Consider the following 27,888-nt stretch of genomic DNA (forward strand, 5'->3'; position numbering starts at 1 on the left):
CCGGGATACTGCTGCATCTAACAAGAGGCTACTGTTGAGACGGTGGGGGGTTAATGACAGGGACTACAGCTAATGATTTCCTCTTTAAATTTTTTGAAGTTTTTTTTTTTTTTTTTTTAAGACACATTTAGTCCAGACTGGCCTCCACACCCTAACTCCCTTTTGTGTTTTTTATTTAAGATTTTTAAAACCTTTTATTTCAGACACAGTCTCACTATGTAGCCCTGTCTGACTTGGAACTCCCAGAGATCGGCCTGCCTCAGCTTCCCCTGTACCGTGACTAAGGGCATGTGGCACCACACCTGGCTTAAGATGTTATTTATGTGTACCTGTGTGAGCATGTTGGTTTGCATACTTACATGCATCTCCATGGCTGCCGAAAGGGCATCAGACTCCCCTGGAGGTGGAGTTACAGGTTACCAAGAGCAGCAAGCATCTGAATGGTTGATGTCCCTTCCTCCCTCCATGTCTTGAGATCTATTTTGCTCCTGTAAATCTTTGTTCACCTGAGATTTCTTGTTTAAGAACACCCAAGTATGGTGGCATACACCTGTAATTCCAGTGTTTCAGTGCTTAGGAAGCAAGAGGGAAACTACAAAGAGGCAGAAGGAGGAGAAAGCAAATTCTGCAGAATAATATGTCAGGTAGAATGATGCTCAATGGGATTATTGTTAAGATATAGCTCTTTATAATTTTTTCATTATTATGAAATTTTCCCCTTTTGTGGGGTGCAGCTTTTTTGAGGCAGGATCTCAAATTCTGTCAATCCTTCCTCTGGTCCTAACAAGCTTGGATTACAGTCATACACCACCATGCCTGGCTTAATTCTTTTTCTTTTTAAAAGTTAGTTTTAAGCCAGCTATGATAGCCCAGACCTTTAACCCTAGTACTCAGGAGTACTAGGACTTCTGAGTTAGTCTGGTCTGCATAGCAAGTTCCAGTACATTTAAAGCTACATAGTGAGATGCTGTCTCAAAAACAACAAGTATATAATTTTTAAATGATCTTGCAGGACTAACAAGATGGCTCACCAGGTAAAGGTGTCAGCTCCCAAGCTGCTTTGTGCCCATAATTTGTCCTCTGGCTGCCACATATGCCCTGCCACACAAAATAAATTAAAATTTAATTTAAAAATACGATTTTGTATATATTTGAATTTTACAGTGTAAGAATACATATAGGTTATAAAATACATGTGTTATAAAATTACTGCAGCAAATTAACAAAATAGATCCATTGTCTCATACATTTTTTGTGACAAGAGCAACTGTACTCTGCTTATTTTAAAACTTCCAGGCTGGGGACATAGTTCAGTGCTCACAGCATGCACAAGACCCTGGGCTTGAACATAGGGGGAAAAAAATCACCAAAAGTATGTATGGTAGCAAAGGCCTAGGATCCTAGCAGTTTGGAGGTAAAGGTAGGAAGAGTTCAAGGTCATCCTGGGCTACATTTACAACACTCAAGAAATGTGCGGGGCCGTGGTAGTGTACGCCTTTAGTCCCAGCATTTGGGAGATAGAGACAGGCAGATCTCGAGTCGAGGCCAGCCTAGTCTACAGGAGTTTCAGGACAGCCAAGGCTGCATAAAGAAATCCTTTCTTGAAAATCCAAACCAAACAACAGAAACTGCTGCCACTAGGGGGAGTAAATAAAGCAAAGGCTCTAGAGAAGGAGGAAACAGACAACTTGAGTCACTATGGCTAGAGGCTCTTAGCAGTGGGATGTGAAATAGCTTAAGCACCTGTCAGCTTGCTAGGGCCCCAGTAGTCATGGTAACAACACAGTGCCCAGTGCACACTCACTGGCTACACACACTGAGTGCAAACACCTCGGGTGAATAGCTCAACGTATTGTCATAAATAGGCTGTGTGCTGGCTGATAAGCATGTATTGAGTATGACAGGGTCCCAGATCCTGAGGCACCCTCAGTCTCCAGGAGGCTTCTAAAGAACATTTTAATTAACGTCGAGGATTTGCTATATTTTAATCTCATCCACTCCTCCCAAATCCACCCTCTCCATTCTCATTTCATTCCCCACCCATCTTCAAGTTTTCTTTTCCTGGAAGGGGGTGGTAGAGATGGAGTCTCTCCACATAGCCCTGGCTGTCTTGGAACTCAGTATGTAGAGCAAGCTAGCCTTGAACTTAAAGAAATCTGCCTACAGCGTTTTTAGTGGCTGTGCTAGAGTTAGCAATGTCTTCTTTACAAGTAATACTATCCACTATGAAACATTGCATTGCCTTCTGTGTGTGGGCTATCCTGCAGTGTGACACTATGAAAGTTATGCATCTGCCTGTTGTGTCTGGATACACTGTTTCCTTAAAGTTATGAAGCACCTGTGTCTGGGGCTCTTTCTTTTTGGTTTTTTTTTTTTTTTTTTTTTTTTTTTTTTTTTTTTTTTTTTTTTTTTGACAAGGTTTCTCTATATAACCTTGGCTATCCTGGAACTCACTCTGTAGACCAGGCTGGCCTCGAACTCAGAAATCTGCCTGCCTCTGCCTCCCAAGTGCTGGGATTAAAGGCGTGTGCCACCACTGCCTGGTGCCTGGGGCTCTTTCTTGTCCCCTCTTCTGTGAAGATGCAGAGGCTTTGGGGAGAGAGGTGATATGTATGTCCTATTTAAGGCTGAGTACCCTATAGGCTCCCAGTTTTTGTATGTTTACCAGTTGTGGGTCTCTGTGCTTAGTCACTACTGCAAGAGGAAGCTTCTCTGGTGAGAATTGACAGAATTTTTGAGACAAGCTCTTTATATGCAGTTCTGGCTGTTCTGACTAGGCTAGCCTTGAATTCACAAAGATCTGCCTGCCTCTGCCTCCTGAGTACTGAGATCAAAAGCATGTATTTATTAAAGATGAAAGAGCATTTAAATACTAATGAAGTGGATTGTTCATTTATTTTATGTGAATTAGACTTGACTAAATATTTGGTACTGCAGAATCTAGCATATCTTTAAGGTTTTCCAGGGGTGATTGATACTGAGACTTTACACTAGTCACACTGAGACTGCCACATTACTTAAGAATGTAGTATAAAATGACAGAAGTGTATTTACTACTGTTTCAGAGGTTGCCTGAAAGTCTGTTCTAATTCCAAGCCCGATTTATTTTTAAAAGGTTTTATAAGACTCAAGTCAGCAATTTTTAATTTTTTAAAAAATATTTTATCTTACAATATGGCTGTTTGCCTGCATATATTCCTACTTACCATGTGTATGCCTAGTGCAATCTGAAGCCAGAAGAGGACATTAGATTCCCTGGAGCTGGAATTATAGATGGTTGTGAGCACCCTGTGTATGCTGGGTATTGAACCCCAGTCCTCTGGAAGAACAGTGACCCTAACTGATAAGCCATCACTGCAGCCTCAAAGAGGAATTTAAAAAAAAAAAAAAATAAGTGTTTTGACCAGTACCATCCAAAGAAGCCCTAACCCTAATATGGTACTTAACATTCTAAAGAATGAGGGCAGGAAAATATTAAAACACTGTTCTTCATATTTAAACCTTTGCATTTCTGTAAGAACAGAAAACTACAGTAAAAACATTGTAATTCATATCATACCGTAATCTCAAGATTTGAGTCATGGTTCAGGCAGGGTTTGTTGGCATCATGTAGCGTGACGGCCTGTGCAGTAGTGGAAAGTGCCCTCGTGGATTTCGTGCCAAGATTACAGTGAGGGTACAGAATGCAGCCCAGACAAGTGTCACCAGAAGCACTTCGGGCTCACTGGCCTTTTGAGTTGGAATTCATTTGGGGTTGTTGAACGTTGACTAACCAATTGCAGCCAGACTTTTTACAACCCCGAATTTAATCACAGGACCCACCCTTTAGGAAGCTGTTGTCTACAAATAAGTAAATAGATTATTAGGATTTGCCATAATGAGAAACACAATAATGGGCAAACCAGGTGCTATGGGAACCCTAGCGGAAATACCTAAACCTTAGGAGTCAGGAAAGACTTCCTGCTTCCAGGAGACACACATACCCCATTATTTTGACACACATATACCCCATTTTTTTTCTTTTTTTCTTTTTTCTTTTCTTTTTTTTTTTTTTTTTGGTTTTTCAAGACAGGGTTTCTCTCTGTAGTCCTGGCTGTCCTGGAACTCACTATGTAGACCAGGCTAGCCTCGAACTCAGAAATCCGCCTGCCTCTGCCTCCCATTTGATCCCAATGCTGGGATCAAAGGCGTGCACCACCACTGCCCGGCCCCATTTTTTTCAAGACAGAATCTTGAACTCAAGACCCTCCTGCTTCCATCTCCCATTAACTGGCACTTTTGTCAACATTCCTCACCCTTCCCCCACCCTATCCAAGCCTCGGGCTTCATCTTTAATCCTTGATTACTTTCCATTGGGAGAATCGTCTCTCAGCTCTGTGATAGAAATTCCCAAGTCAATATCCTTTCTATTTCCCCCCCCCCCTTAACTTTTTCTCTCAGAATTCACAATAGTACTAGGAATCAAGCATTCTCTTTGAATTTTTAAAGATTATTTACCTTTATTGTAATTGTATATATGTGCATGGTATATGTGTGTGTGTGGACAGTGTACATGACCAAGAAAACCCTTATGGAATATAATTTTTACCTTCTACTTTTACTTGGTATCTTAGAATTTCTACTGCTGTCATAAAATATCATGGCTGCTGGGGAGCAGTGGTGCACACCTTTAATCTCAGCAAGGTGCAGGTGAATCTTTGTGAGTTTGAGACTAGCCTGGTCTACAGAGTGAGTTCCAGGACAGTGAGGGCTACAAAGAGAAACCCTGTCTCGAAAAGCAAAACAACTTGGGGAGGAAAGGGTTCTGTTTCATTTTACACTTCAGATAACAGCAGAGGCCATAGACAGATACTGCTTAACTAGCTGAGTCCCCAAGGTTTGCACAGCCTGCATTTTTACACAATCCAGGACCACCAGCCCATGGGTGGCACCATCCACCGTGAGCTGGGCACTCCCACATATCAAACATTATAGTCAAGAAAATATACCACAGGCTTGCCAACAGGCTAATCTGGTAGTAGTATATTCTTTATTGAGATTTTTCTCTTTTACTTCTTTTTTAATATTAAATGTGGATTTGTTCGGAAGCTGCTCTTGGGTGGATGAGTTCATTAGCCCCAAGGATGGAGACCAGGGAAGTTACCATGGGGAGAGTGAAAGGGAGAGGGAGAGAGAAAGGGCACAGAGAGAGGGAAAGAAGCTCTTTTTTTAGCTTCTCTTTTTAGATTTATTTATTTTGTTTTTTTTGTGTGTGTGAGTGTTTACATGCATGTGTGTATGTGAATCACATATATGCCTGGTGCCCTTAAAGATCAAATCCTCTAGAACTGGAATTACAGATGGGTGTGAGCCACTGTGTGGGTGCTAGGGACTAAACCCGTGTCTTCTGCAAGAGCAGGAAGTATTCTCAACTGCTGAGCCATGTGTCCAACACCTGAGGTGCCCCTTCTAACGTAACTTTAGCTTGTCAAGTTTTCATAAAACTAGCAAGCATACGTGAGTCTGGGGGGCTCAAACCCCCCAAACCAGGCAAAAGGCAAGTGCTTTTATCAGCTGAGCCATCTTGTTGGCTCTTGTATAATATTCCGGTGGAGACATGAAAAAAAAAAAAACAACCTGCTCACCCAAGATAGGGAACCAATGACAGACCAACTTAAGGATCCACCAAAATCCAACTTGGTGGATCAATGAGTTTTATTGAGGTTACCTACAGGAATAAGGGTCAGGAATTACTTACAGGAGCAAAAATGGCTAAAAGACAGCTGCATCACCAAAGCCCGCCCCAGCATGTGTCATGAAAGCTAGACCTCTGGAGCACACTGCAGAGTGCAGGCAGCTGAAGGTGTTACAGTGTCTCTTTCGGGCAGTGTGGCTATTTTGACTCTTGCAGGCAGTTTAGCTGGTCTCTGCCTCTTTGGGGAAACTAGGTTGGCCTGAGCCGAGTCTAGGCAGCTCACCGGGTCTGAAAGTGTTTCTCAGCAATCCTGCTTATATATGCTTGTGGAGGGACGGGCCTACTACTTACTATATCTAGTCAGCTTCCAGAACTTCTGATGCATTTGAGCACCTTATTTCCTGAGCTTAAAGAGCTTCCCTACACGAATGGAAGGTTTTATGGCAGAGGAAAAGCAGCTACACAGTATTCAACTGGTCTTTTTTGATTGGTTGGTTGGTTGGTTGATTGGTTGGTTGGTTGGTTTGGGGGGGGGTGTTTGGTTTGGTTTGGTCAATTGGGTTGGGTTGGGTTGGGTTGGTCAATTGGGTTGGGTCAGGCTTTCATGCTGTAGCCCAGGCTGGCCTGACTCAAGCCTCCTGCTTCAGTTTCCCAAGTGTTGGTATTGTAGAAGTGTATACCATCATGCTCCGTGGAGAAGCATTTTTTTTTTTAGAATAATTTCTACCCCCTAAATATTTTCAATCAGGGATTGATTGGAACTGAGGGTGCAAAAACTGTAGCTAGCAATAAGCATGGTGCTGTATGCCTGCAATCCCAGCACTTGGGAAACTGAGGCAAGAGGATTGTGGCTTACAGTGTGATAATAAAACAAGGATAAGAGAGAGAAAGACAGACAGCAAGCTTATGTGTACATGTGTTGGAGTGTTGGGACAACTTCACCCACAGCTGTACATGTTTGCCTGGGTAGCTTATGCAGATAGATATTCATAAAGGTGAAGTTGAGTTACTGAACTAGGCCAGCCTTAAAGTATCCTCGGTGGTTATCAGTTTTATTTGTTTTTGTCTTCTCTACCTATGTTTTTGTCTTATTTTATGCATATGAGTGTTTTGCCTGCATGCACGTTTGTATATCACACGCAAGCCTGGTGTCCTTGGTAGCCAGAGGAGGGTATAGTATCCCCCAGAAGTAGAGGTACAGATAGAGGGTCATGAGCCACTACTGGGGTTCTAGGAATCCAACCCAGATCTCCTGAAAAGGCAGCCAGTGTTCTTGACCCCTGAGCCATCATCCCCACTCTGTTTGTGACTTTTTAAAGACAGGATGTCATGTAACCCAGGCTGCCCTGAGACGTGCTATGTATCTGGGAATGGATTTGCACCCACTGTCCTACCTACCATACCTGGCTTCAGAAAGTGTCTGGAAAGGACAGGGAAGTTGTGAAACCAAGGGAATCTGGGGCACAGGTTTAAATACATATATTAAGTGTGTATGATAAAAATTGAGGTTATGAGACACTTAATAGAAAAGGAGAAACAGAAGTCAGTGGAAAAGGTTCTAAAGGAAAAAAAAAATGTCTCTCCTTTCAAAATGTTGGACCTAACTGTCACAAAGAAATTTGGGAAGGGAGGCTAAGAAGTCTTTCTCAGAACCTGTCACCTCATCACAGTGATGATGGTTTCAGTGTCTTTGGGAGCCATGAATGACTGAGGCCACGGCAGCAGCAAGGAAATGAAAGATAATCTGAAGTAACAGCTTGACAGAGTCAAGAGCCACACTTAGAAGGTGCCACCAGTAACCAAATGGGGACTGGCAAACAGGAAGTCATTACAAAAGGGAGACATTCTTTACTTTTTTTAACTGGCATATAATCCTCATACCTATTTATCAGGTGTGAGCTGATATACAATGCACACTGGTCAGGGCAGGGTAATTCACATCTTTCTGTCACCTCCGAGCTTTAGCATTACTTTGGCTGGGAACATTTACAATCCTCTCTTAGCTTTTTAAAAATAGTCAGTGAATGGTTGTCAACCAAAGTCACTGTGCTTCAGAACAATAGACATGATTTCTTGTGCCGGTCCCTTTTTGTTAGCCGTCCTCCCTATCCCAGGTAATCTTGTCCTGTTCATCTTATGTCTTTGGTTTTGAGACATTCTGGGCTTAAGTTTCTCCTGAGTTGTTTTTTTTCTTTCTTTCTTTCTTTCTTTCTTTCTTTCTTTCTTTCTTTCTTTCTTTCTTTCTTTCTTTCTTTTTCTGATACAGGTTCTTGTGTATTCCAAGCTGGCCTAGACCTGACTATGTGGTGTAGGCTGACCTCAAATTGACAATCCTCCTGCACCAGCTTCAATCACAGACAGGAAACATCATGCCCTGCTGATTCTCTATTCTTTGAGATCAAGATTTGTTTGTTTGTTTTGTGAGACAGGGTTTCTCTGTGTAGCCCTGGCTGTTCTGGAACTCACTCTGTAGATGAAGCTGGCCTTGTACACAAGAGATCCACCTGCCTCTGCTTCCTGAGTGCTGAGATTAAAGGTGTGTGCTACCGTGCCTGGCAGCTTTGATATCATGCAGTCCTATTGATTGGGGCTAAATAGTAACTAATGAATTATTGTACACTACAAAAATGACATAAGTAAAATAAAAGATACCTGGACCAAAGAGGTGGCTCAGTGATTAAGAGGACTGACTGCTCTTTCCAGAGGACTCAAGTTTGATTTCATCACTCACAAGGTAGTGCCTCACAACCTTTTGTAATTGTAACTCCAGTTCCAGGGGAATCCAGCACCTTATTCTAGCCTCTATGGGTACCAGGCACATGTGGAACACAGACATATAGGCAGGAAAAGATAGACATAAAATAATTTTTAAAAGACCGATACAGAGCTGTGTAGTAGCGTGGGGCACTCCTTCGATCCTGGCACTTGTGAGTTTGAGGCCAGCCTGACCTACATAGTAAGTTCCAGAACAGCCAGGCTACACAGAGCAACCTGTCTCAAAAAAAAAAAAAAAAAAAAGTACAAAGATCCCCATCATGCTCTTTATAGCCACCTCTGCCCCTTCTTTAACTCTACAGTCATTGGAATTGAATCAAGCTGCACATGACCTTTGGGAGATGGCTTTGTCTGTTTGTTTGTTTGTTTGTTTGTTTAATATCAGGGACTGAATCCAGGGCCTTGCTCATGTTAGGCAAGTGTTCTGCCACTGTGCTACATCCCAGCTCAGGACTGGCTTTTTCATGCAACCTGATTGTCTGGAGCTCCACTGAAGTTCTTGTGTGTATCAGTCGTTTGTTCTTTTATTATACTGAGCCAGATGATGTGAGTGCATCACAGTCTGTTCAAGCATCCACCCGATGATGAACATGTACGCTTCCAGTTTCTGGTGACTGAGAGTAAAACTTTTATGGTCTATAAACATGCATGATTTTGTTTATGTACTGATAAAATCTATGGCTCACAAATGAGAGAAAAGATGCAGGATTTCTCTAAGTCTGGCTTATACTTCCACTTTGTGTCTCTGTTGCTGGGATAAAACTCTAAGCCAAAGCAACTTAGAAGGAAGCAACTTATTACTTTACAGGTTGCAATTCTTCATTAAGGGATGTCAGGGCAGGAACCTGAAGGCAGGAATTAAAACATAGGCCATGGAGGGGTGCCGGTGCCGCGTACTGGATTGTTTCCCATGGTTTCCTCAGCCTGCTTTCTTATATGGCCCAAGACTATTAGCCAAGGGATGGCACCACCTACAAAGGACTTGGCCTTCCCTTTTGAATCAACAATCAGGAAAATGCCCCATAGGCCAGGCTGACTGATGCAATGACTGAATTGAGATTTCCTTCTTCGAAAGTATGTCTGCATTTGTGTGAAGTTGACAAAGAATAACTGACAGCTTAATACAATGGTCTCAAGTCCTTTTTCCTAAAAAAGAAAAAAAAATAGACAGTTTATTCTTCATGGTTGAATAAAGCTTTCTTATGTTATGTGTACATACCATATTTTCTTTTTAATTTTTATTTTAATTTTTAAAATTGTGTGTGTGTGTGTGTGTGTGTGTGTGTGTGTTGCGAGTGTAGGTGTTCACAAGGCCCGAAGAGAGTCAGATTTCCTGGAGTTAGAGCTAGTAGCTATTGTGAGCCACCCATTGCGAGTGCTGGGAACTGAACTCTGGTCCACTGGAAGAACAACAAGTGCCCTTAACCACTTAGTTATTTCTCCAGCCTCCATATCATAGTTTCTGTATTCATTCTACTGAAGAATATCTAAACTTATTCCTTGGTTTGTCTTTTTTTTTCTTTTTTTCTTTTCTTTTTTTGTTTGTTGTTGTTGTTGTTGTTGTTTTGTTTTTGTTTTTTTGTTTTTTGTTTTTCGAGACAAGGTTTCTCTCTGTAGTCCTGGCTGTCCTGGAACTCACTCTGTAGACGAGGCTGGCCTCGAACTCAGAAATCCACCTGCCTCTGCCTCCCAAGTGCTGGGATTAAAAGCATTCGCCACCACCGCCCAGCTCCTTGGTTTGTCTGTTGGAAATAGTGCAGCAATAAAGTTGGATGCCTGGGGCTGGAGAGATGACTTAGCAGCTAAGTCACTGACTGCTCTTCCAATGGACCCAGGTTCAATTCCAAACACCCACATGGTGGCTCACAACCATCTGTAACTATTTCCAAGGAATTTGGCACCCTCTTTTAATCTCTATGGACACCAGGAACACATGTGGTATACATAAATACATGCAGCCAAAACACTTATACATAAAATAAATAAAATCTTTTTAAAAGATAGGTGCACAAGTTTCTCTGTAGTAAGCTGAATTTTTGGAGTCCTTCAGGTATATGTGTAGGAGCTGTATAGCCGGGTCATATGGTAGTTCCGTATTTAGGTTTGGTTTGCTTTTGTTGAGACAGACTTTCTCTGTTTAACCCTGGCTGTCCTGTAACTTGCTGTTTAGTCTAGGCTGGCCTTAAATTTAGAGATTCTCTGCCTCCTGAGTACTGGGGTTAAAGGCATGCACCACCACTGCCCAGCCCATTTTTAATTGGTTTTGTTTTGTTTAATTTTGTTTTTTAAGAGCCTCTATAAATGTCTACAGAAGCCATTACTATGTACGAAAAATATATGCTAATTTTTAAAGGGGCTTGGAGTGATCACACAATGATAAGAGTTCTTTCTGTGTAAGCATTAAGGTATGAGTTCAGATCCTCAACAACACCCCCCCCCACCCCCCCACACACACAAAGCACATTGGTATCCAGAGCACTGGAGGGAAGAACCAGGAGGATCCTGGAGTTCCCCAGGTAGACAGCCTAACTAGAACAATGAGCTCCAGGTTCAGTGAGAGACCCTTACTCAAGAGAATAAGGTAAAGTGTGATACAACAGTATACTCACACCACAACACACACACAGGATAAAACTGAGTTGGACATTAAAACCACAATGTCTGGGGTGTACCTCACTTGGTCACTTGGTAGAGTACTTACCATGGAGGAAACGCTAGTTCCCAAGTTCCCAGTACTATATAAGCCAACTAGGGTGACCTTTTGTAACCCAGGCTGACCTTACAATCCTTATAATCTCAGAATTTGGGAGAAACAGGAACATCACACACACACACACACACACACAGTGAAGCCAAACATGAAAGGAAGAGGATGCCTGTGATCTCAGAATTCCAGGGTGGGTGACTGAGGCGTAGAATTGCTGAGATCTGGAGGACAGGTTGGGCTACATTCCAAGACCTTGTCTCAACAGATAAAAACTTGCTAGGAGCACTCATTGCCAAGTTGTGTTTCTCTGGGATTCGAGCTCAGCAGTGCCGTTGACAGATCATGTGGTGCCTGCATGGCTTCCGAAACTACTTTAGTAGGGTGTAAGTGCCATTGTACCTTCCCACCAGCTAGGAAAGACTGCAGCTCTTGCTTTCTCCTGTCACTCCATGTGGTATGGTCACTGTCTGTACCGTCCCGACAAGGGAGTAGTGATGTTTCATTGTTATTTAGGCTTTTAACTTGTTTCCTTTTGGGTTTCTAAGACAAGGTCTCTTGTAGCCAGGCTGGCCTTGAACTTGTTCTTAGCAAAGGATGACCTTGACTTTCTGATCCTCCTCCTGCCTCCGTCTCCATGCAAACACTTTACTGCATGACCTACAGCCTCAGCTATTTTGATTTTAAACTTTGAGTTATTCATTTATTTCAATCTAACTGCCAAAGCCAACAAGATACTTTTCAAGTCTCTCTTTCTTTCTCTCTCTCTCTCTCTCTCTCTCTCTCTCTCTCTCTCTCTCTCTTATTTTTTCAAATATTTGCTTTGTTATCTTTGTTATCTGTGTGTAGATATGTGTGTCTGTGTGAGTGTATGTCTTGCATGTGCAGTTGCTCACTGAGATCATTGAAAGGTCAGAAGAGGGCATCAGACCCACTGGAAATACAAATTTATGTTGAGTGCTGCCCAATAGAGGTATTAGACACCAAACTTGGGTCCTCTCGAAGAGCGGGGTTCGCTCTTAACTGTTCAAGCGTCACTCCCAGTCCTAAATACCTTTAGATGATTATTATTATGTAGACGGCATCTGAGTGTGCAAACACACGTAAGCCACCGTGCTCCTGTGGAGAAGATGTTTAGGTGTTGCTCATCCCACCATAGGTGTACATGGAAAAGCTGGGGCGCTACTCTACCAGCAAAGGGTAAAGGGAGAATAGAGACTCCAACCCTTTCCAGACTAGAATGCTGTAAAGCTGGTTTCTGAGACAAGGTCTTTTATAACCCAGGCTGACCTTGAACTTGTTATGTAGCAAAGGATTACCTTGAATTCCAGCTTTACAGGGGAGGTCAAATGAGACTTACAGCTTCGTTAGTTAGTAATAAGGTGACCCTTTCCTTCCTCGTGGGACAGCATCAACTGGAGCGTTGTTTCTTTTGCTATTGCCCACCAGTAACAAGGCCAGTATTCTCCACACTCTGTTACGTCGGTGGAGGCCATGTGGGGAACAGCAGCAAGGAACTCCCACTCCTCTACCTCAGGAGGTGAGAGGTGTCGTGGGAAACGTAGTCATGGAGCTCCTATCCCACCCAGTAGTAAGGAGGAGGCTTCCAATGTGGCTGTCAATGGAGGCTAAACAGGGAATCTATACTTCTATTCCTAAAGGGCAATAATAAAGTGGTACTCCATCCCCCCACTTCCCTTACTGAAATAGTCAGAGAAAGCCAGCTAAAACGGAAGACCTCGATAAGAGCTCGCACAAAGAAACGTCAGTAAAAAATAATATAGGAATGGCAAATAAACACTCCAATAGACACACGTTCAAACAACACTGGCAGCCAAGCAGAATAGTTCAGTAGGTAAAAGTATTTTCTATGCAAGCCCGGGTTCAAGATCAGAAACCCAAGGTGGGAGAAGAGGACCTTCCCAAGGTTGTAAGGGTTAAATGCAGCTAAGGTGAAGCATCTAGTATGGAAGTGGGCCTAGAGTCCATAGAAGATGTTGCCATTTGGTACTGTTTACTACGACTGCTGTAAATGATAAAACATTGTGTGGAGGACCTGATAAGAGTCCTCACCCTGAGTAAGTGTTAGTTCCCTTCCATTCTCCCCGATCAGGAACAATGGGGAGTCAACATCAATGGTAACTGTGTTCCGGGTGTTGGCAGAAGATGGACTGAACTTTGTATGGAAGAGTGGCTGTATCTTGGTGTTCTTATCAGGGCCTCTGAGATTTGACAGGGTCAGTCACCCTTGCTTTCCTGCAGCTCCTATGCAGGCCTTAGTGGATCAGAATAGGCTCCTGATAGGAAAAGCACGTCCTTCCGAATAGATTGGGGCCTGAATTGCCCTTGAACTTGAACAACGGGCAACTTTCTTCTAGGAATGCTGAAATAAATGTCCCAGAAAGATCCAGGCAAGCAGAGCTATACGTCTTCCTAGCTTTATTTCTCTGAGTGTTTTTTTTCTCTTTTGGGACAACAGTATTGATTACCATACCCAATTCTGTTTCAGTGAGACCCCAAGGTGGCCCCCAGATCCTAATTTGGATGATAGTCCCTTAATGTCTAAAATGCAGTTTGAAATAATGTTTCTTTTCAAACTGTGTCACCACACACATCTGTGAGAAAAAAGAAACAGGGCTGTGAAGTTAAGGTGCACCAGGGCATTAGAAATCTCCTGATTTGGGGAATCAGCCACTCTAATAATTGGACATAACTCATGAACTTGTTCTACTGCAGAGAAAAAATGCTCCCCCTTCAGGATTTATGGTGTTGCCCTACTCTCTGCAGACAGCAGAGGGCCTCGTCAGCACAAATTCAAAGTCACTGGCAACTACATGAAAAGGGAAGTTAGCCAAGGTTCTGAAAGCTCAGTAAAACTTTAACAGAACTGGGCAAGAAAATTGACTGGTCAGCTCAATTCCGTTTAGGAAAAAAAAAAAGGACAATGGGGGTTGTACAGAACGTTCTCATTGTTCCCCTCTTTGTGGTTGAAAATTCTTCTAAAATCTCCAAATTGTTCTTACTACCTTAGCCAGTAATCGGGATCCTGGGTAGGGTCGCTAGGGTTGGAAAATAAAGCTACAGAACTTACAGATAATGACAGTGAACATTATTTAAATGTAATGTTCTTAAAGACAGTAACAAAAAAGACTAACTAGAAACTTTGGGACTTAAGTATGTGGGCACCTCGGGTTCTCTTTTTTGCTTCATATATCTTGGCTTGGGTGCTAGGCAGGTTTCCAGATGTGCCAACAGAAGAATGTGGAACACAATCCAACTTCTCTAGGCAAAGGATCAGGAAAGAGGCACCCTGGCAAGACAGAACACTTTCAACACGACTGCTTTGCTGCAGCCAAGCAGCACAGAGAAAAATGGCCCCAACTTATCCAGGCCAGCATGGATAGAATGACAAACCAAGATTTCCACTCTGGTCAGGAAGCGAGGATCTGTTCTTCCACCTGCACCAGGATTTAGACAAAGGCCTTGTATGGAGGTAGTTTTTAAGTAACAAGACCAGGCAACACCCATACTAACATTATCTTTGCTGGTTTTTTTTTCCTGAAATGCATTTAACACTGGCCCTCCTGCTTTCACTTGGTTCTCTGAATTTTGAGTGAATTCTGATCCTGAGCCTGAAGTCTAGGGCTCTGTCAGCACTCCAAGCCCAGGCGAAGAAATGGAAAGATGTTTCTCTGGAGGCAGCACCAAGGGGGGAGTCCCTGGGTCTCCACCTTCATGGCTGCTTTTTAAGATGCAGTGCAGATGCATGTTTTGTTCCCTCTTGCTCATCCATCCTAAAAATCAATTATATGAAGAACAGCAACAATAAAAGCAGCTCAACTCCTGTGTCTTCTCCAAGGAAGATTGCTGAGGTAAATGTTTCTAGCAGGGTTACTATGTGGAGTAAATGAGATAAAGCAAAAAGAAAAAAATTAAAGCCCATTCATATCCAGAGTTGCTTGATAAATATTGCTTTGCTTCCTTCTTATTGTAGCCCCAGACTTTTCTGAACCATTTTTTAAATTAAAAATTCATACACTATATTCTGATCACAATTTTCTCTCTCCCATCTCCTCCAAGATCTTCTTTCGGAACTTTTGATCAGCTTACCTTAGCCTTCTGAGTGTGTGGGTCTCAGATAATCAGAGGTGAGCCACACCACTGGGACACTAAGTTCTCTCTCTCTCTCTCTCTCTCCCTCTCTCTGTATGTCTCTCTCTCTCTGTGTGTGTGTCTCTCTCTCCCTCTCTCTCTCCTCCTCCCTCCCTTCTTCCCTTCTTTTACCTCTCTCTCCCTCCCTCTACCTCTCCCTCTCTCCCTGTCTCCTCTCTCCTCACTCCCCTTACTCAACAAAAATCTCACCATGCAGTCCAGACTGGTTTTGAATTCACAATCATCCAGCCTCAATGTCCTAAGCGTTGAAAATAGAGGCATGCATGACAGCCCATCTCACTTCCTTTCCTTATTTGAACATCAAAGCTAATATTTGAACATCTTTGCCCTGCCTGCAGCCCAGGGACAAAATGCCTCTGACCCTCTGACCCTTGAATGCCATTATTATTTTAACGATTAATCAATACTCTTATTGACAAAAGGATAAACCATGCTTAATGAAATCCAGGCAATGTGAGCTGGGGTAAGAAGGATCTTGATCTCTCTCTCTCTCTCTCTCTCTCTCTCTCTCTCTCTCTCTCTCTCTCTCTCTCTCTCTCCTGTCCCAGGACACAGTTCTCTACTTCCTTTCCATCCAGGCAACCACTATTGCCAATTTATTCTTCCAGAGACATTGTGTGTGTGTGTGTGTGTGTGTGTGTGTGTGTGTGTGTGTGTGTGTGGTGTATGTGTGTGTGGTGTGTGCCTATATATAACCTTTTCCCACCCATGTGAGCACTAGATTCCCTGTTCTGTACCTTCACATGCTATTTTTAGTTTCTAACGGCCTGCTTTTTTTGGGATACTGACCAGAGGCTGATCCTAAGGGCCCTTATGAAAAACAGCCCTTTGAAACTTGTTGCTACCGCTATTGGAAGGATGTTGTCAAGGATGTTGTTCATTGTATCCCACAGCATCCTCTCTGAGGCCCCTGGGAGGAATTCCTGTCTGATCTTAGGACTGAGAACAGTTGCCCTTCTGAGCAATTAGGTTTGTTTTTTATCTCCTGGACATTGTGAATTGTGTAACAGCAAGGTTTCCCCTTTCCTGTTGGCTGCTAGAAAGCTTAAAACGAACTTTTGGGCCCACCCTTTGTGGCAGCATGGTATGCATATGGAGCCTTGTGCTTGGCTCTGCTCTGAGTTCACCTCCTAGTTTCCGCCCTTCAATTGATGCCATATCATGTGTGTCCTTATAAGGTATCTGAAATACTTGATGAAGGCTGATGAGGTTGGGATAATGAAATGACTGCCTGACTGTTCACTCATTGCCTCCATGAGCTATGGTCCTCTCCATTAACCCCACAGTATCTTTCTAGCAGTTTCTTCACACTCCCCTGTGGCTTGCTCAGCTATGATAGCTCCCCTCCAAATTTTATTGCAATTGTCCTTTGCTACTTTGAAGCTTTGATGAGAATATTATGTTTGTCACTGTCCCCTCCCTACCCCTGTACCCACTTCCACATTCATCGTGCACAATTGTGCTTGCTTTCATCATTCTAAAACAGAAACGCTGGGGCTTCGATCTACATTAGGATCATTTTTTAAATTTTTGCTTAAAGACGTACATGAGTGTTTTGCTTGCACGCATGTCTATGCACCACATGTGAGCCTGTTGCCCACAGAAGTCAGAAGATAACATCAGAGCCCCTGGAACTAGAGTTATGGATGATATGAGCTACCGTGTGGTTATTGAGAATTAAACCCAGGTCCTCTGGAAAAAGCAAGTGCTCATAACTGCCGAGCCACCCCTCTAGCACCCAACTGATTAGAATTATTTACCATCTACCCAGGGTTGAAGGTTGCAGCCTGTAGCCAGGCCAGCAGTGGATAAGGCAAGCAGTGTGAAGCTGGGTCCAACTTCCACAGATGCTGATGAGATGACATTTTTTTTTCTTAAATTCCTAACCCATATGCATTTAATACCCAGGATGGTATGCTAGTCCTCAGAAGGTTGAAGCAGAAGAATCACAAGTTCCAGGTCAGCCTGAATTTCATAACAAGAATCTTTCCAAAAGAGCAACCCTGAGACAAATGTTTGAAAGGAGCTGTATTTCAAGGAAAACATCTCTTAAAGTTAGAAGGATGAAAAACAAAACAACAAAAAACCCCAAAGTACTCTTCAGAAAAGAACATGAAGATCCTGTAGAAAAATTAGGATTTCTGTCTGTCCCAGGACCTATCACTGAGCAGCAAGGCAGTATCTATTCGTTTCTTTCTGTCCCTGGCCGTTGGGTTTTTAGAAAAGATTGATTGATTGATTGATTGATTGATTGATTGATTGATTTAATGTATATGAGTACACTGTAGTTGTCTTCAAACACACCAGAAGAGGGCATTGGATCCCACTACAGATGGTTTTGAGCTACCATGTGGTTGCTAGGAACTGAACTCAAGACGTCTGGAAGAACAGTCAGTGCTCTTAACCACTGAGCCATCACTCTCTAGCTCTGGTCCATACCATTCTTTGGGTTTTTGAGACAGGGTTTCATATAACCCAGCTGTTCTTGAACTCAGAGTAATCAAGGATGGCCTTCTGATCCTCCTAGTTTCTACCTCCCATGTTCTGGTATTGCAGCATTGCAGCACCATGTCCTGTAGTCCCTACCAATTCATTATGACCCCTATCCATTCCTGCCCGGGCCCTGCTAGGAGGAGAGTGAGCTCCCAAGCTTCATCTGTTTGCAAGATCAAGCTCCAAACAATTGCATGTTTCTGCTTCTTGACCATAGAAGGAAGCTTTGTGCAATTATAAATTTTCCAAACTGGTAACCTCTCCCAGATCTAAATGCAAGTCGAAGTTTAAGGGAAGCCCAGCTCCAGGCTCTGATAGGACCAGCAATTAGCTGTTTGCTTTGTCCTTTTGAGGTGCCAACAGCATTAGTAACAGCAGATGGAATGACTCCCATGAAGCAGTTTCGCTGTTGCCTGTTAATAGCCACCAGCTACATTAGAGACTGAAAGGATAACAGCAACCTTTTCCCTCTGTCTACAAGATCTCTCTCTTTCTCTATGTAGCTCTGGTTGGCTTTGTACCTGCTGTGGTAGCTCAGACCACCCTCAGACTCCCAGTAATCCTTCCACTTCAGCTTCCCTAGGCTGAGATTGAGGGAATGAACCTCTATACTAAGAAAATCTACATTTTAAAATTTTCTCTTGTGTGTGCACGTGCATGCAAGGAGTACATGAAATCAGAAGAGAATCTATGGGAGTCAGTTCTTTCCTTCTACCATGTGGATCCCAGGGACTAAAATCACTAGAGGAGTGACTCTCATGGTTGTCTTCTGGCTTCTACATTCACCCATCAGTACACACATTTGTTCAGCACACATGCGCACACACACACTCACACACTCATACACACACTCACGCTTGAAAGGAAAAAAAAAGACAAACACTAGCCAAGATACAGGAAAGGGGAATATAAATTCAGGGCAGCCACTTGAGAAATTACTACGGAGGTTACTTAAAAAACAAAACTAAAGCGGCCATGTGATCCAGCTGCCCTTCTCCTTGTAATATACTAGAGGGACTGTAGGTTGGCATACTACAGAAAAGCTCGCATGTCCATGTTTACTGGGGAATATTTACCATGGCCAAGTCACAGAATCAGTCTAGCAGTCATCAGCAGATACATGGATAAAGGAAGTGTGCGTGCGCGTGCGTGTGTGCGTGCGTGTGCGCGTGCGTGCGTGTGTGTGTGTGTGTGTGTGTGTGTGTGTGTGTGTGTGTGTGTGCGAGCAACGAGATTTTTATTCAGTCATAGAGAAGAACAAAATCATGTCATGTGTGGTCAGGCAAACTGATGGCACCAAAGATCATGTTAGGTGAAGTAAGCCAGACTCAGAAAGGCAAATGTTCAATGTTTTCATCTCTCATGTGTGTAGACATTAGAAATCCTGGATGCAGAAAGGGAAGGCGTTTGAAAGAACAAAGTGAGTCAGGGAGAGAGGGCAAGAAAATTAAAGAGGGAGTTAAATGAGCTAAGTATGTTACATTCATTGTGAAACTGCCAAAAAAAAAAAAAAGCCTCATTATTTTGTACAATTAAACATGAATGTAACAAAGATACGTTTTAAGAACCAAGTCTTTTTATTCACACAGCAAAGTGCAGAAAGGAGAGAAGTGGATTCAGATAGCTTGTGTTTATTGGGCGTAGGAATGTCCCGGTCCTTTCCAAAGCACTTCAGATGGATTAATCCATTCCTCACCATGACGCAATGGGTTAGACTCATTCTAGTGAACAGCTAGGGAGCCCCTCTTCAAATTCAACGTGCTCGATATTCCTTGGATAATTTCACCTCGAAAAAAGAAAGAAAACCTTGCAGAAACAATGCTCCTCCTGCCGCCGTCCCCTCCTCTCCTTGTTGGCAACTGCGAACAGGAAGTTGGCAGTTAGTGTGGGGCTTCTTATGCATTCATACTGTTAGCATACAGTGTATATGCTCTGTAACGATGTCATGGCTTTATTTTTGCTTTGTTTCTAAAGCGATTGCTTTTCAATATTTTTTATTGTGTGTACATGTGTGTGTCTATGTGTGCCGGTGAGTACTGGTATGGAGCACACTGTTGAATTCCATGGAGTTTGGGAGTTACAAGCAGCTGTCAGCTGGGAAGCAAACTAAGGTCCTCACGCCACTGAACTATATCTCTTTAGCCCCTTTGATTTGTTTGTTTGTTTGTTGTAGTTTTATTTCTTTTCAGAGGCAGGGTTTCTCTGTGTAGCCCTGACTATCCTGGAACTTGATACGTAGACCTGGCTGGCCTTGAACTCAGAGATCCACCTGCCTCTGCCTCCCTAGTGCCAGGATTAAAGGCGTGTGCAGCACTACCACCAGGCTCCTGTGCTAGTTTAAAAACAGTGCCATATTATGGATGCCAGGCTGGTGGTACATTCATGAGCATTCTGCTCTCAAGTAGCAGGTGTTGGGATTACATGAGTGCTTCCTCACTGGACAGTGGCATTTGTGGAATTTTAAAGGTTCTGAATTTCAAGTGGTAAATATAATAAATTAACTTAAACAAGGGTCGTCATAATGTCCGTTCCTTTAAAAAAAAAAAAAAAGTGATTACTTTCTCAATGGAACGAAAGACCCATCCGTGAATAAGTTTGTGTCTTCTTGGAATGGGTTGACCTAATTCACACAGTCTGTTTATGTCAATGATTAGGTTCCACCCAGACTCACTGTAAAGCTGCAGCTTTTCTCCCTCTCTTGGGTTCCAACTATCTTCTCACTCGTCTCTCAGTGGGCTAGCTTTATTAATTTTGGAACGGCACCAAGCTAAGTAGCTCCTTTTGGGCTGTCTGCCAGAACCTTCTTCAATTTCATTATTTTAACTTTTATTTCATTATTTGTATATGAAGGGGTGTTTGGCCTGCATGTGTGCCCATGTAACACTTTTATATCTGGTGCCCAACAAGGCCAAAAGAACATGTTGGATTCCCTGGCACTAGAATTACACCTGTGGTGAACCTCCATGTGGGTGCTGGGAATTGAACCTGGGTCCTCTTGAAGATCAGCCAGCGCTCTTAACTGCTGATCTATCTCTCCAGCTCCACCTTCCTTCTTTTCTGGGCCACACCCCCAAAGTACATATATGTTTATCCCACCTCAGCCATCTTCTTTCCAATTAGCTCATCACCTCAGCTCTTTTATCTAGTTAATGATTGGGTCACAGATATGAACATACAGCCTGGATTTTCTTCCTGCGTTCCGGACCTCTCTGCACACCTGACTGGGTGTTTTCTTTTCTTTTTTTTTTTTTTTTGGTTTTTCGAGACAGGGTTTCTCTGTGTAGCCCTGGCTGTCCTGGAACTCACTCTGTAGACCAGGCTGGCCTCAAACTCAGAAATCCGCCTGCCTCTGCTTCCCAAGTGCTAGGATTGTGCCACCACCGCCCGGCCGGGTGTTTTTATCGAAAACAAAAAGAGTTCTCTGTGCACACAGTTTCCATGGCTTCAGTCAAAAAAAAAAAAATAAGTTCATTTTCCAGTGCATTTAATTTGGATCCTGTCCACATTGCTTCACCAATATTATTCTCATTAATGGTCCTCCAGTTGACTAACCCCAAGGAGCGATTATCTGCCCTCAACTTACTAGGATTCTGGACCCTGTTAGTTACTCATCCCTTGAAACTTCCCTCTCCATTTTCTAAGCCTTCTGTTTTGTGGTGCTGGAAGTTGAATGCAGGGCCTCACACAGCCATGTAAACACTCTACCATTGACTTATGTCCCTGGGCCTCCTTTTAGGTTTTTGTTTGTTTGTTTGTTTGTTTTATTTTGATTTTCAAAGTTCATTTTTGTGTATGAGTGTTTTGTCTGCCTAGCTGTATGTGCACTACATGTGTGCCTAGTGCCCTTAGAGGCCAGAAGACGGTGTCTAATCCCTTGCAACTGGAGTTAGGGATTGATGTGTTTATAAAAATATATATAGAGAGAGGGGTAGTTATGTTCTATGGAGGTGTGATGAGGTATTGCGGGGAGGAGGTGTCTCAGCGGGCCCATGCTGAGGCATCCCTTCCCCCCACCCCATGCCCGAGGGAATAGAGTTTATTCAGGGCATGGGGAAGGGAGTTAAGAGGGTAGTAGAGGTGGAGAGAATAGAAAAGTAGAGGAGTAGAGGCCAGCCATGAGCACATGGATAGATGGGGGAAGGGAATGAGGAACGAGAGAGGGAACAGAGCAGGAGCAAGAAGGCAAGAGATCAAGAGAGGGAGGAGGGGGCAAGCAGCCCCTTTTATAGTGAGTCAGGCCCACATGGCTGTTGCCAGGTAATTGTGAGATGGAGCTTAGACAGAATGCTAACAGGGATAGCTGAGCCACTGGGGTACTAGGAATGAAATCAGATCTTGCTTCAAAAGCAAGTGCTCTTAATGTCTGAGCCATCTCTCTAACTTCTTCTTTTAGTATTTTTTCCCTCCATTAAATTATAAACTAGATTCTCACTCTGTAGTCCGGGTGGTCTTGAACTTGTGGTTCTTCTGGGTCAGTTTGCAAGTAGCTGGAATTACAGACCTGCTCCACCAGACTTAGCCAGGATCCTAGTTTTCCTGTCTCATGGCCTGTTCCTCCTCTGTCTCCTTCATTAGAATTACTTAATGTTTCTGATTTCTAAACATTTGTGTGTGCCTCCCTGCACTCAAACCTTCAGCTAGCTCAGTCAGGTTGCTTGGTGATTAAATCCACTCCCCCACGTGCTTTCTCAAGCCCAGACTCCCAGACTCAGCTGTTTCCACTGGGGGTATGTCATCACATGAGAACAAAACCAAACTGAAGTTCACACCCAAATTGGACTTCCCACCCCAGGAAATGGCACTCACCAAATGTCCCTAATCAGAAATCTAGAAATATCCTTGGCATCTCCCACTTAGAGGATCCACTTCATCTCCAAGTCCTGCCAATTCTACTCCAACCGGATGTGGTAGCTAATGGTTATTATCCCAGCAGCGCTGAGGCGAGAGGATGAGAGGATTGTCTCAAAATCAGGGCTACCCTGTGCTACATAGAGAGCTCAAGACTACTCCAGGATACATGGTGGGGCTCTATCTTAGAAATAAAATATAAGCATTGTCCTGTTCCTGTTAGTTCACAGCATGGAGGTAGCTTTCCTACCTAAACCACTATGTTCTCTTTCCTGGACTTCCAGTTGTTTTATTCTACATCTTTCTGTTTTAAAAATGAGGTTCTGTGTTCCGCACACCTCTTTTGTGTCCCCTTCGCCCGCGAATAAGGACACGGAGGCAGTAATCGGGTATCACTACAGACGAGGCTTTACTTCTTGTAACAGCAAAAGCGGAAAAGACCCCAAGCCTGGGAAAGGCACTGCTATATATACCCTAGAGTGGCGTGTTTACTTCTGATTGGCTGTTCACTCATCACCCCATATTACGCCTCGGGATGGGCAGTGACTTTGGCGCGCCTTTTGCCTTTTGCACCTGCGCAGTCAGTTGTTTACAAGTGGGAGGACAGGATGTCCGCGCCATCTTGGCACTGCGGCTCCCAACAGTTCTGAATTTGTAGATTTAGATTTGCTTTCTTACTTTACACAGATGAGTGTTTTGCCTGCATGTATGTATACCTGGGTACCATGTGTGTCCCTGGTGCTGGCAGTTGTCAGAGGAAGATGTCAGATCCCCCTGGAACTGGACACTTACAGTCCATTGCGAGCCAACATGTGGGTCCTGGGAATCAAACCCAGGTCCTCTTCAAGAGCAACAGGTACTCTTAAATACTTCATCAACTCCTCAGCCTCTGTCTAATCTTCATCTGTCAGTCATACACACAAAATAATGTCAACTCCCCATCTCCAAATCCTTTAGAGTGCACCCATGGCCTACTATAGTCATTTTCTGTGTTTATTTTATTTTGTTTTATTGTATTGTATTGTGCAGTACTGGAGATTGACAGGGCCTCCGGAATATAAGGCATGTGCTCTACTATTTAGCTATATCCCCAATAGAATATTCATCTTCAACTGGATGTGAAGATAGGGTGCTTTAAACAATACAAATTTTCGGTTTTCAAAAGACCAAATTTATAGACACAGACAAAAGCTGAAGCTTTTCTACTTGGAGAAAGGCACAGGTCCTGCAGCTTCATCTGCTCTGTCCCTTGACCCCTGCTCCCCCTCCCCCCCCACTTCGATCTTGCTGCTAGCAGCTACTAGAGGAGTTCCCAGAGGCAGCTCTGTTGAACTGGAATTCTTCAGGGGTGGGAACACAGCTGGAAAACTGCAAGACACATTTCAAACTTACAAAAGAGAGGAAACAATAACAAGGATCTTGCTCGTGCTCTGGGCCTCCATTCTTGGCTACATGGTGTCTGCTAAACCACCTCACTGTATTCCCTAGGCTGCAACTGCAGCCATCCACCAACATCGCCCTTAACAACCCTCCAACACCAGTTTTAGCCTTTAGTCCGTAAACTTCCTGTTCCCTCCCTGTCAAGCCTTCGGTCCCAGATCATGACCATAAAAGTCAAAACGGCCTTGAAAGTCTTCCTTGACTCCTCCAGGAGGATTTGTGGACACTGGGCAGTGGGGATGGGGATGGGGTGGAGCCTGTGGACTATCTCATTATCTTCATCCGGATGCCTCAAGGGCAGCCATCTTATTTTGCTTATCTCTGTGTACCACAGAGCCTAGTTTTTAACAGGTGCCCAATCAATGCTTGGAGAATAGCCCAGTAAGACTAAAGCGAGATGATCTCGACACTATTAATAGACCCTATTAATATAACATTTTAACCAACAGGACACACGCACTAGATACTGCTATCTGTAAAGATAAGCATGAAATATACTGTGTCTGGTTTCTTGTTTCCTAGCATAAACAACATATCCCCTCTGTGACAGGTTCCTGAGCGGAAAGGGAGGTTTCTCAGAGCCAGCTGCTGCTGGCAACTTTCTCGAGTCAAGTTTGGCCCTTAATGGGAGCCCAACAGTACCACTAAGTTATAGAACACACTGTATTGTATTGCAATGTACTGGCTGCATGTGGGAGCAGATCGAGGTCTATGTTCTTTGTACTGTTTACACTAGCTTAGTCAAACTCCTCGGTGGGAGAGGAGTTGTCCTAGGAAGGCCATCAGTACTAGGGTGGGCAGTAGAGAAGTAAGCTCATATGTTCAACCTCAGTCCTCCCAGGAAAAGCTACTGAGTTAGCTTATGGGATCACCTTCATGAGTTTTATCAGACATCAAGCAAAACTTACAGATAGATGTCTGTTCCCATTTCTTTACAGTTTATTCTGCACCAGACCCTTCACCGATGGCCCCATGCTTGTCATTTAGTCCTCATAGCCGCTTAGGGTAGGTATCTTGACTATGAATTCTCATTTTACCAATGGAAAAACTGAGGCCTGACCAAATCATGTGGACTTGCCTGGCCTTACAGAAAAAGAGAAGCATGGTCCGGGCGACAGGGCAGGGATGTCTTCATGACTCATTGCAGCACACTGTCTCCCATTGGAGATCTAACAATGACAGCAACCAGGTATGACACCATCTTCAAGGGGAGAGGATGTGACCAGAACACACACAGCAGAGACATGAACGGTGAAGCCCAGAGATGCTTACTAGTTGGTTGATTCTGGGAATCATTGGCAAAGGGAAGTGAAAGGATAGGGCAAAGGGAGATGCTCTGTATAACAATGCTGCCACACAAATGAAGACAAGGCCACCGTTAAGTAGAATACTGCGAAGGCCAAGCCACTAGGGTGCTTCACTAGCACTGCCATGATGTTCCTAAGACTGAATCTGAAGCCATTGAAATCAGACACTTGGACATAGGCTTGTACACCAGCACTTTTCACAACAGCCCCAGAGTAGAACAACCCAAAAGGTTATCAATAGATGGAAGGACAGACAGCAATGGTATATTACTCAGCCTTTACAAGCAGTGAAGTTTTGACATATGAACAACATGGATGAGCCATGAAGATTATGCTACGTAAAATAAGCCAGACACCAAAGGAAAGATATTGTATGACTCCAATAATACATACCTAGAGTTGTCAAACCCATAGAGACAGAACATACAGTAGTTATTACAGGGGATGGGGAGGGCTATGGGAAAATATTCTTTAGTATACATAGTTTTAGTTTCACAAGATGCGTTCTAATGATGGATGGTGGTCACGGTGGCAGGACTGTGGGAATGTACCTTAGTCACTCAGAATCTACTTGAAATTGTTCCAGAATTCTCAGCACCCGAGGATGCTCAAGTCTTATACATTTGGCGTAGCATTTGCCTATAAACCTATGCACATCACCTAGCCATGATGGTTGGTGGTGCATGCTTTTCATCCTGGCTCTCAAGAGGCAGAAACAGGAGGATCTCTATAAGGCTGTGAGTTCAAGGCCAGCCTGGTCTACATTCCAGAACAGCCAAGGCTATATAGAGAGACTCTATCTCTAAAACAAACAAACAAACAAACAAACAAACAAACCCAAATCTATGCATATTCTTTCATATGCTTTAAAACCATCCCTAGATTATTTATAATACTTATTACAATGTCAATACCATCTAAATAAGCATTCTACTGTATCTTTTTAGGGGATAATACAAAATGTCTGCACATATTCAATATAGACATCGTTTTCAATATAGATATTTTCAGATATTGGCTGAATGCATAGACGCAGATGATACAGTACTCAATGCCCCTGAGTTACGCACTTAACATGACGTAACACCTGACACAAACAAAATTGATCAACAGCAGCCTGGTCCACAGAACAGTTGAGGTTTTTAAATCCAGAGACAGCCTTAGATGACCAAAACTTGGATAAGAACGGCAGTAATCAGAAATTACCTGAAGAGGGTGCAAGAGAGCTCTGGGACAGTGGTGAGATCACACACACACACACACACACACACACACACACACACACACCGCCCCCAACCTCTTCCTCACCCCACCCCGTCCCTGTCCCTGTGTGCCTTGTGTGTACAACCTAGTAAAACTAGTCTGTTTAGCTTCAATTTTGGGGCATGGCCAAGCTCCCAAGGAGTCCTGGGGAATCCCTGTAAAAGAGCAAATTTCCTTCCAGCTTCTCTAGCGAATGCTCTTCTCTCCGAAGCTGAAAGTCTCCTATTTCCTAGTGAACATTGCAATTAGGTGCTGTTCTGTCCTCACAGGTGGCCTGCAGGGTGAAGAGCCAGTCAAGAACTGCAGAAAAAGTCATGTGCTTGAACAGCAGACATGTTGAAATCCTGCTAGACCCTGTTTCTTTTTTGTTGTTGTTGTTTTGTTTTTGTTTTGTTTTGTTTTGTTTTGTTTTTCCAGACAGGGTTTCTCTGTATAGCCCTGGCTGTCTTGGAACTCTGTGGTCTACAGAGTGAGTTCCAGGACAGCCAGGGCTATACAGAGAAACCCTGTCTCGAAAAACAAAACAAAAAAAAAACAAACAAACAAAAAAGACGTGTGCCACCACTGCCCAGCAAGACCCTGTTTCAAATAAAAAAAAAAAAAATCTAAGGGTTGAGCAGCTGGCTCAGCAGTTTAGAGCTTTTGTTGCTCTTTCAGAGGACCCTGGTTCAATTCCCAGCACCTGCATGGTAGTTTACAACCCAACATAGCTCTAGGGGCTCTCAGAACCCCTGAATCCTTGGAACCCTCTTCTGGCCTCCATGGATACTAGGCACACACACACAGTACATATACATTCATACAGGCAAATCACCCCCTCACATAAAATGAATAAGTCTATTTCTTTTATCTAAGAATTGTGTGGTTTAAAAAAGATAATAAAGTGCCAACCACAGTGCCTGCATGTAGGAGTGTGAAGTATATCAGCTAGGAAAGCCCCATCAAGTGGCACAGTCGTCATAATGATTAAAAGCTCCAAGTAGCCCGTACCTTCTGGGTCCCCTCAGCTACTAGCTGGTCATAATGAGGAAATAACTGTGGAAGCATGCAGGCAAGAAACCTAGCTAAGGCCGGGCGGTGGTGGCGCACGCCTTTAATCCCAGCACTTGGGAGGCAGAGGCAGGTGGATTTCTGAGTTCGAGGCCAGCCTGGTCTACAGAGTGAGTTCCAGGACAACCAAGGTTATACAGAGAAACCCTGTCTCAAAAAAA

The 27,888-nt window shown here is 43.5% G+C and overlaps 1 long non-coding RNA gene across 2 annotated transcripts in view; it reads right to left on the minus strand.

The window, feature by feature from the left end:
• Window positions 1–27,888, minus strand: part of LOC143435532 (uncharacterized) — a 77,682-nt gene that overhangs the window by 28,987 nt on the left and 20,807 nt on the right. Inside the window, exon 3 of one of the 2 annotated variants that reach the window (XR_013105908.1) lies at window positions 19,410–19,678. The exons of the other annotated variant lie outside the window; for it this stretch is intronic. This is a non-coding gene — a long non-coding RNA (uncharacterized LOC143435532). Of the gene's footprint in view, window positions 1–19,409; window positions 19,679–27,888 lie in introns of those variants that run through there. 2 annotated transcript variants of the gene reach the window in all.

Source organism: Arvicanthis niloticus, chromosome X (assembly GCF_011762505.2).
Source record: "Arvicanthis niloticus isolate mArvNil1 chromosome X, mArvNil1.pat.X, whole genome shotgun sequence".
NCBI classification, from domain to species: Eukaryota; Metazoa; Chordata; class Mammalia; order Rodentia; family Muridae; genus Arvicanthis; species Arvicanthis niloticus.